Source organism: Pongo pygmaeus, chromosome 3, assembly GCF_028885625.2.
Source record: "Pongo pygmaeus isolate AG05252 chromosome 3, NHGRI_mPonPyg2-v2.0_pri, whole genome shotgun sequence".
In the NCBI taxonomy this organism is placed as follows: Eukaryota; Metazoa; Chordata; class Mammalia; order Primates; family Hominidae; genus Pongo; species Pongo pygmaeus.
Window position 1 is genome coordinate 76,939,685 of NC_072376.2, and position 14,640 is coordinate 76,954,324.

The window sequence follows — 14,640 nt, forward strand, 5'->3', positions numbered from 1 at the left end:
GAGTGTTTCAAAACTATCCTATCCAAAGGAACGTGCAAGTCTGTGAGTTGAATCCACTCATCACAAAGAAGTTTCTGAGAATGCTTCTGTCTAGTTTTTATGTGATGATATTTCGTTTTCCAGGCTTGGCCTCAAAGCGCTCCAAATATCCACTTTCAGATGCTACTAAAAGAGCGTTTCAAAACTGCTCTATCAAAAGGAAGGTTCAGGTCGGTGAGTTGAATGCACTCATCACACCGAAGTTTCTGACAATGCTTCTGTCTAGTGTTTAAGTGAAGATATTTCCTTTTCCAGCCTAGTCCTGAAATCGCTCCAAACATCCCCTAGCAAATTCTGCAAAAAGAGTGTTTCCAAACTGCGCTCTCAAAGGGAAGATTCCTCTCAGTGAGTTGAATGCATAAAGCACAGGGTAGTTTCTGAGAATGCTTCCGTCTGGTTTGTATGTGAAGGTATTTCCTTTTCCTGTGTTGGCCTCGTAGCACTCCAAATATACCCTTGCAGATTCTACTAACAGAGCGTTTCAAAAGTGCTATATGAAAAGGAAGCTTCAACTCTGTGAGTTGAATGCGCACATCACAAAGAAGTTTCTGAGAATGCTTCTGTCTAGTTTTTATGTGAAGATATTTCGTTTTGCAGCATAGGCCTCAAAGCGCTCCAACTATCCACTTGCGGTTTGCACAAAAAGTGTGTTTCAAAACTATTCTATCAAAAGGAAGGTACAACTCTGTGAGTAGAATGCACTCATCTCAAGAAGTTTCTGAGAATGGTTCTATCTAGTTTTCGTCTGAATGTATTTCCTTTTCCACAGGATGACGCAATCGCACCAAACATCCACTTGCAGTTTCCACCAAAAGAGGGTTGCAGAAGTGCTCTGTGAAAAGGAATGTTCAACTCTGTGAGTTCCATCCCCACATGACAAATAAGTTTCTGAGAATGCTTCTGTCTAGTTTGTATATGAAGATATTACCTTTTCCAGCCTAAGCCTCAAAGAGCTCCAAGCATCCACTTGCGGATTCTACAGAAGCAGTGTTTCAAACCTGGCCTATCAAAAGGAAGGTTTCACTCTGTGAGTTGAAGGCCCTCATCACAAAGATGTTTCTGAGAATGCTTCCGTCCAGTTTCTATGCCAGGATATTTCCTTTTGAAGCATAGGCCTCAAAGCGTTCCAAATATCCACGTGCAGATTCTTCAAAAAGAGCATTTCAAAACTGCTCTATCAAAAGGAAGGTTGAACTCTGTGAGTTGAATGCACAAAGCACAGGGAACTTTCTGAGAACGCTTTTGCCTAGTTTCTACGGGAAGATATTTCCTTTTCCGGCGTAGGCCTCAAGGAACTCCATATATCCACTTGAAGATTCTGCTAAAAGAGTGTTTCAAAACTTCTCTATCCAAAGAAAGGTTCAACACTGTGAGTTCAATGTACACATCACCAAGAAGTTTCTGAGAATGCTTCTATCTACTTTTTTTGGAAGATATTTCCTTTTCCAGCATAAGCCTCAAAGCATTCCAAATAAACACTTGCAGATTCTACAAAAGGAGTGTTTCAAAACTGTTCTATCAAAAGGAACGTTCGAGTCCCTGAGTTGAATGCACTCATCACAAAGAACTTTCACAGAACGCTTCTGTCTAGTTTTTCTGTGATGATATTTCGTTTCCCAGCACTGGCCTCAAAGCGCTCCAAATATCCACTTTCAGATTCTACTGAAAGTGTGTTTCAAAACTGCTCTAGGGAAAGGAAGGTTCAACTCTCTGAGTTGGATGCACACATTGCCAAGTCGTTTCTGAGTATGCTTCTGTCTAGCTTTTAGGGGAAGATATTTCATTTCCCAGCAGAGGCCTCATATCGCTCCAAATATTCACTTGCAGATTCTACAAAAAGGGTGTTTCAAAACTTCTCTATCAATAGGTAGGTTCAACTCTGTGAGTTGAATGCAGTCATCACAAAGATGTTTCTGACAACGCTTCTGTCTAGTTTTTAGGTGAAGATATTTCCTTTTCCAGCATAGGCCTCAAAGCGTTCGAAATAAACACTCGCAGATTCTACAAAAGGAGTGTTTCAAAACTATCCTATCCAAAGGAACGTGCAAGTCTGTGAGTTGAATCCACTCATCACAAAGAAGTTTCTGAGAATGCTTCTGTCTAGTTTTTATGTGATGATATTTCGTTTTCCAGCCTTGGCCTAAAAGCGCTCTAAATATCCACTTTCAGATGCTACTAAAAGAGCGTTTCAAAACTGCTCTATCAAAAGGAAGGTTCAAGTCCGTGAGTTGAATGCACTCATCACACTGAAGTTTCTGACAATGCTTCCGTCTAGTGTTTATGTGAAGATATCTCCTTTTCCAGCATTGTCCTGAAATCGCTCCAAACATCCCCTAGCAAATTCTGCAAAAAGAGTGTTTCCAAACTGCACTCTCAAAGGGAAGATTCCTCTCTGTGAGTTGAATGCATAAAGCACAGGGTAGTTTCTGAGAATGCTTCTGTATGGTTTATATGTGAAGGTATTTCCTTTTCCAGTGTTGGCCTCTTAGCACTCCAAATATTCACTTGCAGATTCTACTAACAGAGTGTTTCAAAAGTGCTGAACGAAAAGGAAGCTTCAACTCTGTGAGTTGAATGCGTGCATCACAAAGAAGTTTCTGAGAATGCTTCTGTCTAGTTTTTATGTGAAGATATTTCGTTTTGCAGCATACGCCTCAAAGCGCTCCAACTATCCACTTGCAGTTTGCACAAAAAGTGTGTTTCAAAACTATTCTATCAAAAGGAAGGTACAACTCTGTGAGTAGAATGCACTCATCTCAAGAAGTTTCTGAGAATGGTTCTATCTAGTTTTCGTCTGAATGTATTTCCTTTTCCACTGGATGACGCAATCGCACCAAACATCCACGTGCAGTTTCCACCAAAAGAGGGTTGCAGAACTGCTCTGTGAAAAGGAATGTTCAACTCTGTGAGTTCCATCCCCATATGACCCAGAAGTTTCTGAGAATGCTTCTGTCTAGTTTGTATATGAAGATATTCCCTTTTCCAGCCTAAGCCTCAAAGAGCTCCAAGCATCCACTTGCAGATTCTACAGAAGCAGTGTTTCAAAGCTGGCCTATCAAAAGGAAGGTTTCACTCTGTGACTTGAAGGCCCTCATCGCAAAGTACTTTCTGAGAATGCTTCCGTCCAGTTTCTATGCCAGGATATTTCCTTTTGAAGCATAGGCCTCAAAGCGTTCCAAATATCCACGTGCAGATTCTACAAAAAGAGCGTTTCAAAACTGCTCTATCAAAAGGAAGGTTGAACTCTGTGAGTTGAATGCACAAAGCACAGGGACCTTTCTGAGAATGCTTTTGCCTAGTTTCTATGGGAAGATATTTCCTTTTCCGGCGTAGGCCTCAAGGAACTCCATATATCCACTTGAAAATTCTGCTAAAAGAGTGTTTCAAAACTTCTCTATCCAAAGAAAGGTTCAACACTGTGAGTTCAATGTACACATCACCAAGAAGTTTCTGAGAATGCTTCTATCTACTTTTTAGGGGAAGATATTTCCTTTTCCAGCATAGGCCTCAAAGCGCTCCAAATAAACACTTGCAGATTCTACAAAAGGAGTGTTTCAAAACTGTTCTATCAAAAGGGACGTTCGAGTCTCTGAGTTGAATGCCCTCATCACAAAGAACTTTCGCAGAACGCTTCTGTCTAGTTTTTCTGTGATGATATTTCGTTTCCCAGCACTGACCTCAAAGCGTTCCAAATATCCACTTTCAGATTCTACTGAAAGAGTGTTTCAAAACTGCTCTAGGGAAAGGAAGGTTCAACTCTGTGAGTTGGATGCACACATTGTCAAGTCGTTTCTGAGTATGCTTCTGTCTAGCTTTTAGGGGAAGATATTTCATTTCCCAGCAGAGGCCTCATAACGCTCCAAATATTCACTTGCAGATTCTACAAAAAGGGTGTTTCAAAACTTCTCTATCAATAGGTAGGTTCAACTCTGTGAGTTGAATGCAGTCATCACAAAGATGTTTCTGACAATGCTTCTGTCTAGTTTTTAGGTGAAGATATTTCCTTTTCCAGCATGGGCCTCAAAGCGTTCGAAATAAACACTCGCAGATTCTACAAAAGGAGTGTTTCAAAACTATCCTATCCAAAGGAACGTGCAAGTCTGTGAGTTGAATCCACTCATCACAAAGAAGTTTCTGAGAATGCTTCTGTGTAGTTTTTAGGTGATGATATTTCGTTTTCCAGCCTTGGCCTCAAAGCGCTCCAAATATCCACTTTCAGATGCTACTTAAAGAGCGATTCAAAACTGCTCTATCAAAAGGAAGGTTCAGGTTTGTGAGTTGAATGCACTCATCACACCGAAGTTTCTGACAATGCTTCTGTCTAGTGTTTAAGTGAAGATATTTCCTTTTCCAGCATAGTCCTGAAATCGCTCCAAACCTCCCCTAGCAAATTCTGCAAAAAGAGTGTTTCCAAACTGCGCTCTCAAAGGGAAGATTCCTCTCAGTGAGTTGAATGCATAAAGCACAGGGTAGTTTCTGAGAATGCTTCCGTCTGGTTTGTATGTGAAGGTATTTCCTTTTCCAGTTTTGGCCTCGTAGCACTCCAAATATTCCCTTGCAGATTCTACTTAGAGAGCGTTTCAAAAGTGCTATATGAAAAGGAAGCTTCAACACTGTGAGTTGAATGTGCACATCACAAAGAAGTTTCTGAGAATGCTTCTGTCTAGTTTTTATGTGAAGATATTTCGTTTTGCAGCATACGCCTCAAAGCGCTCCAACTATCCACTTGCAGTTTGCACAAAAAGTGTGTTTCAAAACTATTCTATCAAAAGGAAGGTACAACTCTGTGAGTAGAATGCACTCATCTCAAGAAGTTTCTGAGAATGGTTCTATCTAGTTTTCGTCTGAATGTATTTCCTTTTCCACTGGATGACGCAATCGCACCAAACATCCACTTGCAGTTTCCACCAAAAGAGGGTTGCAGAACTGCTCTGTGAAAAGGAATGTTCAACACTGTGAGTTCCATCCCCACATGACAAAGAAGTTTTCTGAGAATGCTTCTGTCTAGTTTGTATATGAAGATATTCCCTTTTCCAGCCTAAGCCTCAGAGAGCTCCAAGCATCCACTTGCGGATTCTACAGAAGCAGTGTTTCAAAGGTTGCCTATCAAAAGGAAGGTTTCACTCTGTGACTTGAAGGCCCTCATCGCAAAGAAGTTTCTAAGAATGCTTCCGTCCCGTTTCTATGCCAGGATATTTCCTTTTGAAGCATAGGCCTCAAAGCGTTCCAAATATCCACGTGCAGATTCTACAAAAAGAGCGTTGCAAAACTGCTCTATCAAAAGGAAGGTTGAACTCTGTGAGTTGAATGCACGAAGCACAGGGACCTTTCTGAGAATGCTTTTGCCTAGTTTCTACGGGAAGATATTTCCTTTTCCGGCGTAGGCCTCAAGGAACTCCATATATCCACTTGAAGATTCTGCTAAAAGAGTGTTTCAAAACTTCTCTATCCAAAGAAAGGTTCAACACTGTGAGTTCAATGTACACATCACCAAGAAGTTTCTGAGAATGCTTCTATCTACTTTTTAGGGGAAGATATTTCCTTTTCCAGCATAGGCCTCAAAGCGCTCCAAATAAACACTTGCAGATTCTACAAAAGGAGTGTTTCAAAACTGTTCTATCAAAAGGAACGTTCGAGTCCCTGAGTTGAATGCACTCATCACAAAGAACTTTCGCAGAACGCTTCTGTCTAGTTTTTCTGTGATGATATTTCGTTTCTCAGCACTGGCCTCAAAGCTGTCCAAATATCCACCTTCAGATTCTACTACAAGAGTGTTTCAAAACTGCTCTAGGGAAAGGAAGGTTCAACTCTGTGAGTTGGATGCACACATTGCCAAGTCGTTTCTGAGTATGCTTCTGTCTAGCTTTCAGGGGAAGATATTTCATTTCCCAGCAGAGGCCTCATATCGCTCCAAATATTCACTTGCAGATTCTACAAAAAGGGTGTTTCAAAACTTCTCTATCAATAGGTAGGTTCAACTCTGTGAGTTGAATGCAGTCATCACAAAGATGTTTCTGACAATGCTTCTGTCTAGTTTTTAGGTGAAGATATTTCCTTTTCCAGCATAGTCCTCAAAGCGTTCGAAATAAACACTCGCAGATTCTACAAAAGGAGTGTTTCAAAACTATCCTATCCAAAGGAACGTGCAAGTCTGTGAGTTGAATCCACTCATCACAAAGAAGTTTCTGAGAATGCTTCTGTCTAGTTTTTATGTGATGATAGTTCGTTTTAAAGCCTTGGCCTCAAAGCGCTCCAAATATCCACTTTCAGATGCTACTAAAAGAGCGTTTCAAAACTGCTCTATCAAAAGGAAGGTTCAGGTCTGTGAGTTGAATGCACTCATCACACCGAAGTTTCTGACAATGCTTCTGTCTAGTGTTTAAGTGAAGATATTTCCTTTTCCAGCGTAGTCCTGAAATCGCTCCAAACATCCCCTAGCAAATTCTGCAAAAAGAGTGTTTCCAAACTGCGCTCTCAAAGGGAAGATTCCTCTCAGTGAGTTGAATGCATAAAGCACAGGGTAGTTTCTGAGAATGCTTCCGTCTGGTTTGTATGTGAAGGTATTTCCTTTTCCAGTGTTGGACTCGTAGCACTCCAAATATTCCCTTGCAGATTCTACTAACAGAGCGTTTCAAAAGTGCTATAAGAAAAGGAAGCTTCAACTCTGTGAGTTGAATGCGCACATCACAAAGAAGTTTCTGAGAATGCTTCTGTCTAGTTTGTATGTGAAGATATTTCGTTTTGCAGCATACGCCTCAAAGCGCTCCAACTATCCACTTGCAGTTTGCACAAAAAGTGTGTTTCAAAACTATTCTATCAAAAGGAAGGTACAACTCTGTGAGTAGAATGCACTCATCTCAAGAAGTTTCTGAGAATGGTTCTATCTAGTTTTCGTCTGAATGTATTTCCTTTTCCACTGGATGACGCAATCGCACCAAACATCCACGTGCAGTTTCCACCAAAAGAGGGTTGCAGAACTGCTCTGTGAAAAGGAATGTTCAACTCTGTGAGTTCCATCCCCACATGACACAGAAGTTTCTGAGAATGCTTCTGTCTACTTTGTATATGAAGATATTACCTTTTCCATCCTAAGCCTCAAAGAGCTCCAAGCATCCACTTGCGGATTCTACAGAAGCAGTGTTTCAAAGCTGGCCTATCAAAAGGAAGGTTTCACTCTGTGACTTGAAGGCCCTCATCGCAAAGAAGTTTCTGAGAATGCTTCCGTCCAGTTTCTATGCCAGGATATTTCCTTTTGAAGCATAGGCCTCAAAGCGTTCCAAATATCCACGTACAGATTCTACAAAAAGAGTGTTTCAAAACTGCTCTAACAAAAGGAAGGTTGAACTCTGTGAGTTGAATGCCCAAAGCACAGGGACCTTTCTGAGAATGCTTTTGCCTAGTTTCTTCGGGAAGATATTTCCTTTTCCGGCGTAGGCCTCAAGGAACTCCATATATCCACTTGAAGATTCTGCTAAAAGAGTGTTTCAAAACTTCTCTATCGAAAGAAAGGTTCAACACTGTGAGTTCAATGTACACATCACCAAGAAGTTTCTGAGAATGCTTCTATCTACTTTTTAGGGGAAGATATTTCCTTTTCCAGCATAGGCCTCAAAGCGCTCCAAATAAACACTTGCAGATTCTACAAAAGGAGTGTTTCAAAACTGTTCTATCAAAAGGAACGTTCGAGTCCCTGAGTTGAATGCACTCATCACAAAGAACTTTCGCAGAACGCTTCTGTCTAGTTTTTCTGTGATGATATTTCGTTTCCCAGCACTGGCCTCAAAGCGCTCCAAATATCCACTTTCAGATTCTACTGAAAGAGTGTTTCAAAACTGCTCTAGGGAAAGGAAGGTTCAACTCTGTGAGTTGGATGCACACATTGCCAAGTCGTTTCTGAGTATGCTTCTGTCTAGCTTTTAGGAGAAGATATTTCATTTCCCAGCAGAGGCCTCATATCGCTCCAAATATTCACTTGCAGATTCTACAAAAAGGGTGTTTCAAAACTTCTCTATCAATAGGTAGGTTCAACTCTGTGAGTTGAATGCAGTCATCACAAAGATGTTTCTGACAATGCTTCTGTCTAGTTTTTAGGTGAAGATATTTCCTTTTCCAGCATAGGCCTCAAAGCGTTCGAAATAAACACTCGCAGATTCTACAAAAGGAGTGTTTCAAAACTATCCTATCCAAAGGAACGTGCAAGTCTGTGAGTTGAATCCACTCATCACAAAGAAGTTTCTGAGAATGCTTCTGTCAAGTTTTTATGTGATGATAGTTCGTTTTCCAGCCTTGGCCTCAAAGCGCTCCAAATATCCACTTTCAGATGCTACTAAAAGAGCGTTTCAAGACTGCTCTATCAAAAGCAAGGTTCAGGTCGGTGAGTTGAATGCACTCATCACACCGAAGTTTCTGACAATGCTTCTGTCTAGTGTTTAAGTGAAGATATTTCCTTTTCCAGCGTAGTCCTGAAATCGCTCCAAACATCCCCTAGCAAATTCTGCAAAAAGAGTGTTTCCAAGCTGTGCTCTCAAAGGGAAGATTCCTCTCAGTGAGTTGAATGCATAAAGCACAGGGTAGTTTCTGAGAATGCTTCCGTCTGGTTTGTATGTGAAGGTATTTCCTTTTCCAGTGTTGGCCCCGTAGCACTCCAAATATACCCTTGCAGATTCTACTAACAGAGCGTTTCAAAAGTGCTATATGAAAAGGAAGCTTCAACTCTGTGAGTTGAATGCGCACATCACAAAGAAGTTTCTGAGAATGCTTCTGTCTAGTTTGTATGTGAAGATATTTCGTTTTGCAGCATACGCCTCAAAGCGCTCCAACTATCCACTTGCAGTTTGCACAAAAAGTGTGTTTCAAAACTATTCTATCAAAAGGAAGGTACAACTCTGTGAGTAGAATGCACTCATCTCAAGAAGTTTCTGAGAATGGTTCTATCTAGTTTTCGTCTGAATGTATTTCCTTTTCCAGTGGATGACGCAATCGCACCAAACATCCACGTGCAGTTTCCACCAAAAGAGGGTTGCAGAACTGCTCTGTGAAAAGGAATGTTCAACTCTGTGAGTTCCATCCCCACATGACAAAGGAGTTTTCTGAGAATGCTTCTGTCTAGTTTGTATATGAAGATATTCCCTTTTCCAGCCTAAGCCACAAAGAGCTCCAAGCATCCACTTGCGGATTCTACAGAAGCAGTGTTTCAAAGCTGGCCTATCAAAAGGAAGGTTTCACTCTGTGACTTGAAGGCCCTCATCGCAAAGAAGTTTCTGAGAATGCTTCCGTCCAGTTTCTATGCCAGGATATTTCCTTTTGAAGCATAGGCCTCAAAGCGTTCCAAATATCCACGTGCAGATTCTACAAAAAGAGCGTTTCAAAACTGCTCTATCAAAAGGAAGGTTGAACTCTGTGAGTTGAATGCACAAAGCACAGGGAACTTTCTGAGAATGCTTTTGCCTAGTTTCTACGGGAAGATATTTCCTTTTCCGGCGTAGGCCTCAAGGAACTCCATATATCCACTTGAAGATTCTGCTAAAAGAGTGTTTCAAAACTTCTCTATCCAAAGAAAGGTTCAACACTGTGAGTTCAATGTACACATCACCAAGAAGTTTCTGAGAATGCTTCTATCTACTTTTTAGGGGAAGATATTTCCTTTTCCAGCATAGGCCTCAAAGCGCTCGAAATAAACACTTGCAGATTCTACAAAAGGAGTGTTTCAAAACTGTTCTATCAAAAGGAACGTTCGAGTCCCTGAGTTGAATGCACTCATCACAAAGAACTTTCGCAGAACGCTTCTGTCTAGTTTTTCTGTGATGATATTTCGTTTCCCAGCACTGGCCTCAAAGCGCTCCAAATATCCACTTTCAGATTCTACTGAAAGAGTGTTTCAAAACTGCTCTAGGGAAAGGAAGGTTCAACTCTGTGAGTTGGATGCACACATTGCCAAGTCGTTTCTGAGTATGCTTCTGTCTAGCTTTTAGGGGAAGATATTTCATTTCCCAGCAGAGGCCTCATATCGCTCCAAATATTCACTTGCAGATTCTACAAAAAGGGTGTTTCAAAAGTTCTCTATCAATAGGTAGGTTCAACTCTGTGAGTTGAATGCAGTCATCACAAAGATGTTTCTGACAATGCTTCTGTCTAGTTTTTAGGTGAAGATATTTCCTTTTCCAGCATAGGCCTCAAAGCGTTCCAAATAAACACTCGCAGATTCTACAAAAGGAGTGTTTCAAAACTATCCTATCCAAAGGAATGTGCAAGTCTGTGAGTTGAATCCACTCATCACAAAGAAGTTTCTGAGAATGCTTCTGTCTAGTTTTTATGTGATGATATTTCGTTTTCCAGCCTTGGCCACAAAGCGCTCCAAATATCCACTTTCAGATGCTACTAAAAGAGCGTTTCAAAACTGCTCTATCAAAAGGAAGGTTCAGGTCTGTGAGTTGAATGCACTCATCACACCGAAGTTTCTGACAATGCTTCTGTCTAGTGTTTAAGTGAAGATATTTCCTTTTCCAGCGTAGTCCTGAAATCGCTGCAAACATCCCCTAGCAAATTCTGCAAAAAGAGTGTTTCCAAACTGCGCTCTCAAAGGAAAGATTCCTCTCAGTGAGTTGAATACATAAAGCACAGGGTAGTTTCTGAGAATGCTTCCGTCTGGTTTGTATGTGAAGGTATTTCCTTTTCCAGTGTTGGCCCCGTAGCACTCCAAATATTCCCTTGCAGATTCTACTAACAGAGCGTTTCAAAGTGCTATATGAAAAGGAAGCTTCAACTCTGTGAGTTGAATGCGCACATCACAAAGTAGTTTCTGAGAATGCTTCTGTCTAGTTTTTATGTGAAGATATTTCGTTTTGCAGCATACGCCTCAAAGCGCTCCAACTATCCACTTGCAGTTTGCACAAAAAGTGTGTTTCAAAACTATTCTATCAAAAGGAAGGTACAACTCTGTGAGTAGAATGCACTCATCTCAAGAAGTTTCTGAGAATGGTTCTATCTAGTTTTCGTCTGAATGTATTTCCTTTTCCACTGGATGACGCAATCGCACCAAACATCCACGTGCAGTTTCCACCAAAAGAGGGTTGCAGAACTGCTCTGTGAAAAGGAATGTTCAACTCTGTGAGTTCCATCCCCACATGACAAAGGAGTTTTCTGAGAATGCTTCTGTCTAGTTTGTATATGAAGATATTCCCTTTTCCAGCCTAAGCCTCAAAGAGCTCCAAGCATCCACTTGCGGATTCTACAGAAGCAGTGTTTCAAAGCTGGCCTATCAAAAGGAAGGTTTCACTCTGTGACTTGAAGGCCCTCATCGCAAAGAAGTTTCTGAGAATGCTTCCGTCCAGTTTCTATGCCAGGATATTTCCTTTTGAAGCATAGGCCTCAAAGCGTTCCAAATATCCACGTGCAGATTCTACAAAAAGAGCGTTTCAAAACTGCTCTATCAAAAGGAAGGTTGAACTCTGTGAGTTGAATGCACAAAGCACAGGGAACTTTCTGAGAATGCTTTTGCCTAGTTTCTACGGGAAGATATTTCCTTTTCCGGCGTAGGCCTCCAGGAACTCCATATATCCACTTGAAGATTCTGCTAAAAGAGTGTTTCAAAACTTCTCTATCCAAAGAAAGGTTCAACACTGTGAGTTCAATGTACACATCACCAAGAAGTTTCTGAGAATGCTTCTATCTACTTTTTAGGGGAAGATATTTCCTTTTCCAGCATAGGCCTCAAAGCGCTCCAAATAAACACTTGCAGATTCTACAAAAGGAGTGTTTCAAAACTGTTCTATCAAAAGGAACGTTCGAGTCCCTGAGTTGAATGCACTCATCACAAAGAACTTTCGCAGAACGCTTCTGTCTAGTTTTTCTGTGATGATATTTCGTTTCCCAGCACTGGCCTCAAAGCGCTCCAAATATCCACTTTCAGATTCTACTGAAAGAGTGTTTCAAAACTGCTCTAGGGAAAGGAAGGTTCAACTCTGTGAGTTGGATGCACACATTGCCAAGTCGTTTCTGAATATGCTTCTGTCTAGCTTTTAGGGGAAGTTATTTCATTTCCCAGCAGAGGCCTCATATCGCTCCAAATATTCACTTGCAGATTCTACAAAAAGGGTGTTTCAAAACTTCTCTATCAATAGGTAGGTTCAACTCTGTGAGTTGAATGCAGTCATCACAAAGATGTTTCTGACAATGCTTCTATCTAGTTTTTAGGTGAAGATATTTCCTTTTCCAGCATAGGCCTCAAAGCGTTCGAAATAAACACTCGCAGATTCTACAAAAGGAGTGTTTCAAAACTATCCTATCCAAAGGAACGTGCAAGTCTGTGAGTTGAATCCACTCATCACAAAGAAGTTTCTGAGAATGCTTCTGTCTAGTTTTTATGTGATGATATTTCGTTTTCCAGCCTTGGCCTCAAAGCGCTCCAAATATGCACTTTCAGATGCTACTAAAAGAGCGTTTCGAAACTGCTCTATCAAAAGGAAGGTTCAGGTCTGTGAGTTGAATGCACTCATCACACCGAAGTTTCTGACAATGCTTCTGTCTAGTGTTTAAGTGAAGATATTTCCTTTTCCAGCGTAGTCCTGAAATCGCTCCAAACATCCCCTAGCAAATTCTGCAAAAAGAGTGTTTCCAAACTGCGCTCTCAAAGGGAAGATTCCTCTCAGTGAGTTGAATGCATAAAGCACAGGGTAGTTTCTGAGAATGCTTCCGTCTGGTTTGTATGTGAAGGTATTTCCTTTTCCAGTGTTGGACTCGTAGCACTCCAAATATTCCCTTGCAGATTCTACTAACAGAGCGTTTCAAAAGTGCTATATGAAAAGGAAGCTTCAACTCTGTGAGTTGAATGCGCACATCACAAAGAAGTTTCTGAGAATGCTTCTGTCTAGTTTTTATGTGAAGATATTTCGTTTTGCAGCATACGCCTCAAAGCGCTCCAACTATCCACTTGCAGTTTGCACAAAAAGTGTGTTTCAAAACTATTCTATCAAAAGGAAGGTACAACTCTGTGAGTAGAATGCACTCATCTCAAGAAGTTTCTGAGAATGGTTCTATCTAGTTTTCGTCTGAATGTATTTCCTTTTCCACTGGATGACGCAATCGCACCAAACATCCACGTGCAGTTTCCACCAAAAGAGGGTTGCAGAACTGCTCTGTGAAAAGGAATGTTCAACTCTGTGAGTTCCATCCCCACATGACAAAGGAGTTTTCTGAGAATGCTTCTGTCTAGTTTGTATATGAAGATATTCCCTTTTCCAGCCTAAGCCTCAAAGAGCTCCAAGCATCCACTTGCGGATTCTACAGAAGCAGTGTTTCAAAGCTGGCCTATCAAAAGGAAGGTTTCACTCTGTGACTTGAAGGCCCTCATCGCAAAGAAGTTTCTGAGAATGCTTCCGTCCAGTTTCTATGCCAGGATATTTCCTTTTGAAGCATAGGCCTCAAAGCGTTCCAAATATCCACGTGCAGATTCTACAAAAAGAGCGTTTCAAAACTGCTCTATCAAAAGGAAGGTTGAACTCTGTGAGTTGAATGCACAAAGCACAGGGAACTTTCTGAGAATGCTTTTGCCTAGTTTCTATGGGAAGATATTTCCTTTTCCGGCGTAGGCCTCAAGGAACTCCATATATCCACTTGAAGATTCTGCTAAAAGAGTGTTTCAAAACTTCTCTATCCAAAGAAAGGTTCAACACTGTGAGTTCAATGTACACATCACCAAGATGTTTCTGAGAATGCTTCTATCTACTTTTTAGGGGAAGATATTTCCTTTTCCAGCATAGGCCTCAAAGCGCTCCAAATAAACACTTGCAGATTCTACAAAAGGAGTGTTTCAAAACTGTTCTATCAAAAGGAACGTTCGAGTCCCTGAGTTGAATGCACTCATCACAAAGAACTTTCGCAGAACGCTTCTGTCTAGTTTTTCTGTGATGATATTTCGTTTCCCAGCACTGGCCTCAAAGTGCTCCAAATATCCACTTTCAGATTCTACTGAAAGAGTGTTACAAAAGTGCTCTAGGGAAAGGAAGGTTCAACTCTGTGAGTTGGATGCACACATTGCCAAGTCGTTTCTGAGTATGCTTCTGTCTAGCTTTTAGGGGAAGATATTTCATTTCCCAGCAGAGGCCTCATATCGCTCCAAATATTCACTTGCAGATTCTACAAAAAGGGTGTTTCAAAACTTCTCTATCAATAGGTAGGTTCAACTCTGTGAGTTGAATGCAGTCATCAGAAAGATGTTTCTGACAATGCTTCTGTCTAGTTTTTAGGTGAAGATATTTCCTTTTCCAGCATAGGCCTCAAAGCGTTCGAAATAAACACTCGCAGATTCTACAAAAGGAGTGTTTCAAAACTATCCTATCCAAAGGAACGTGCAAGTCTGTGAGTTGAATCCACTCATCACAAAGAAGTTTCTGAGAATGCTTCTGTCTAATTTTTATGTGATGATATTTCGTTTTCCAGCCTTGGCCTCAAAGCGCTCCAAATATCCACTTTCAGATGCTACTAAAAGAGCGTTTCAAAACTGCTCTATCAAAAGGAAGGTTCAGGTCTGTGAGTTGAATGCACTCATCACACCGAAGTTTCTGACAATGCTTCTGTCTAGTGTTTAAGTGAAGATATTTCCTT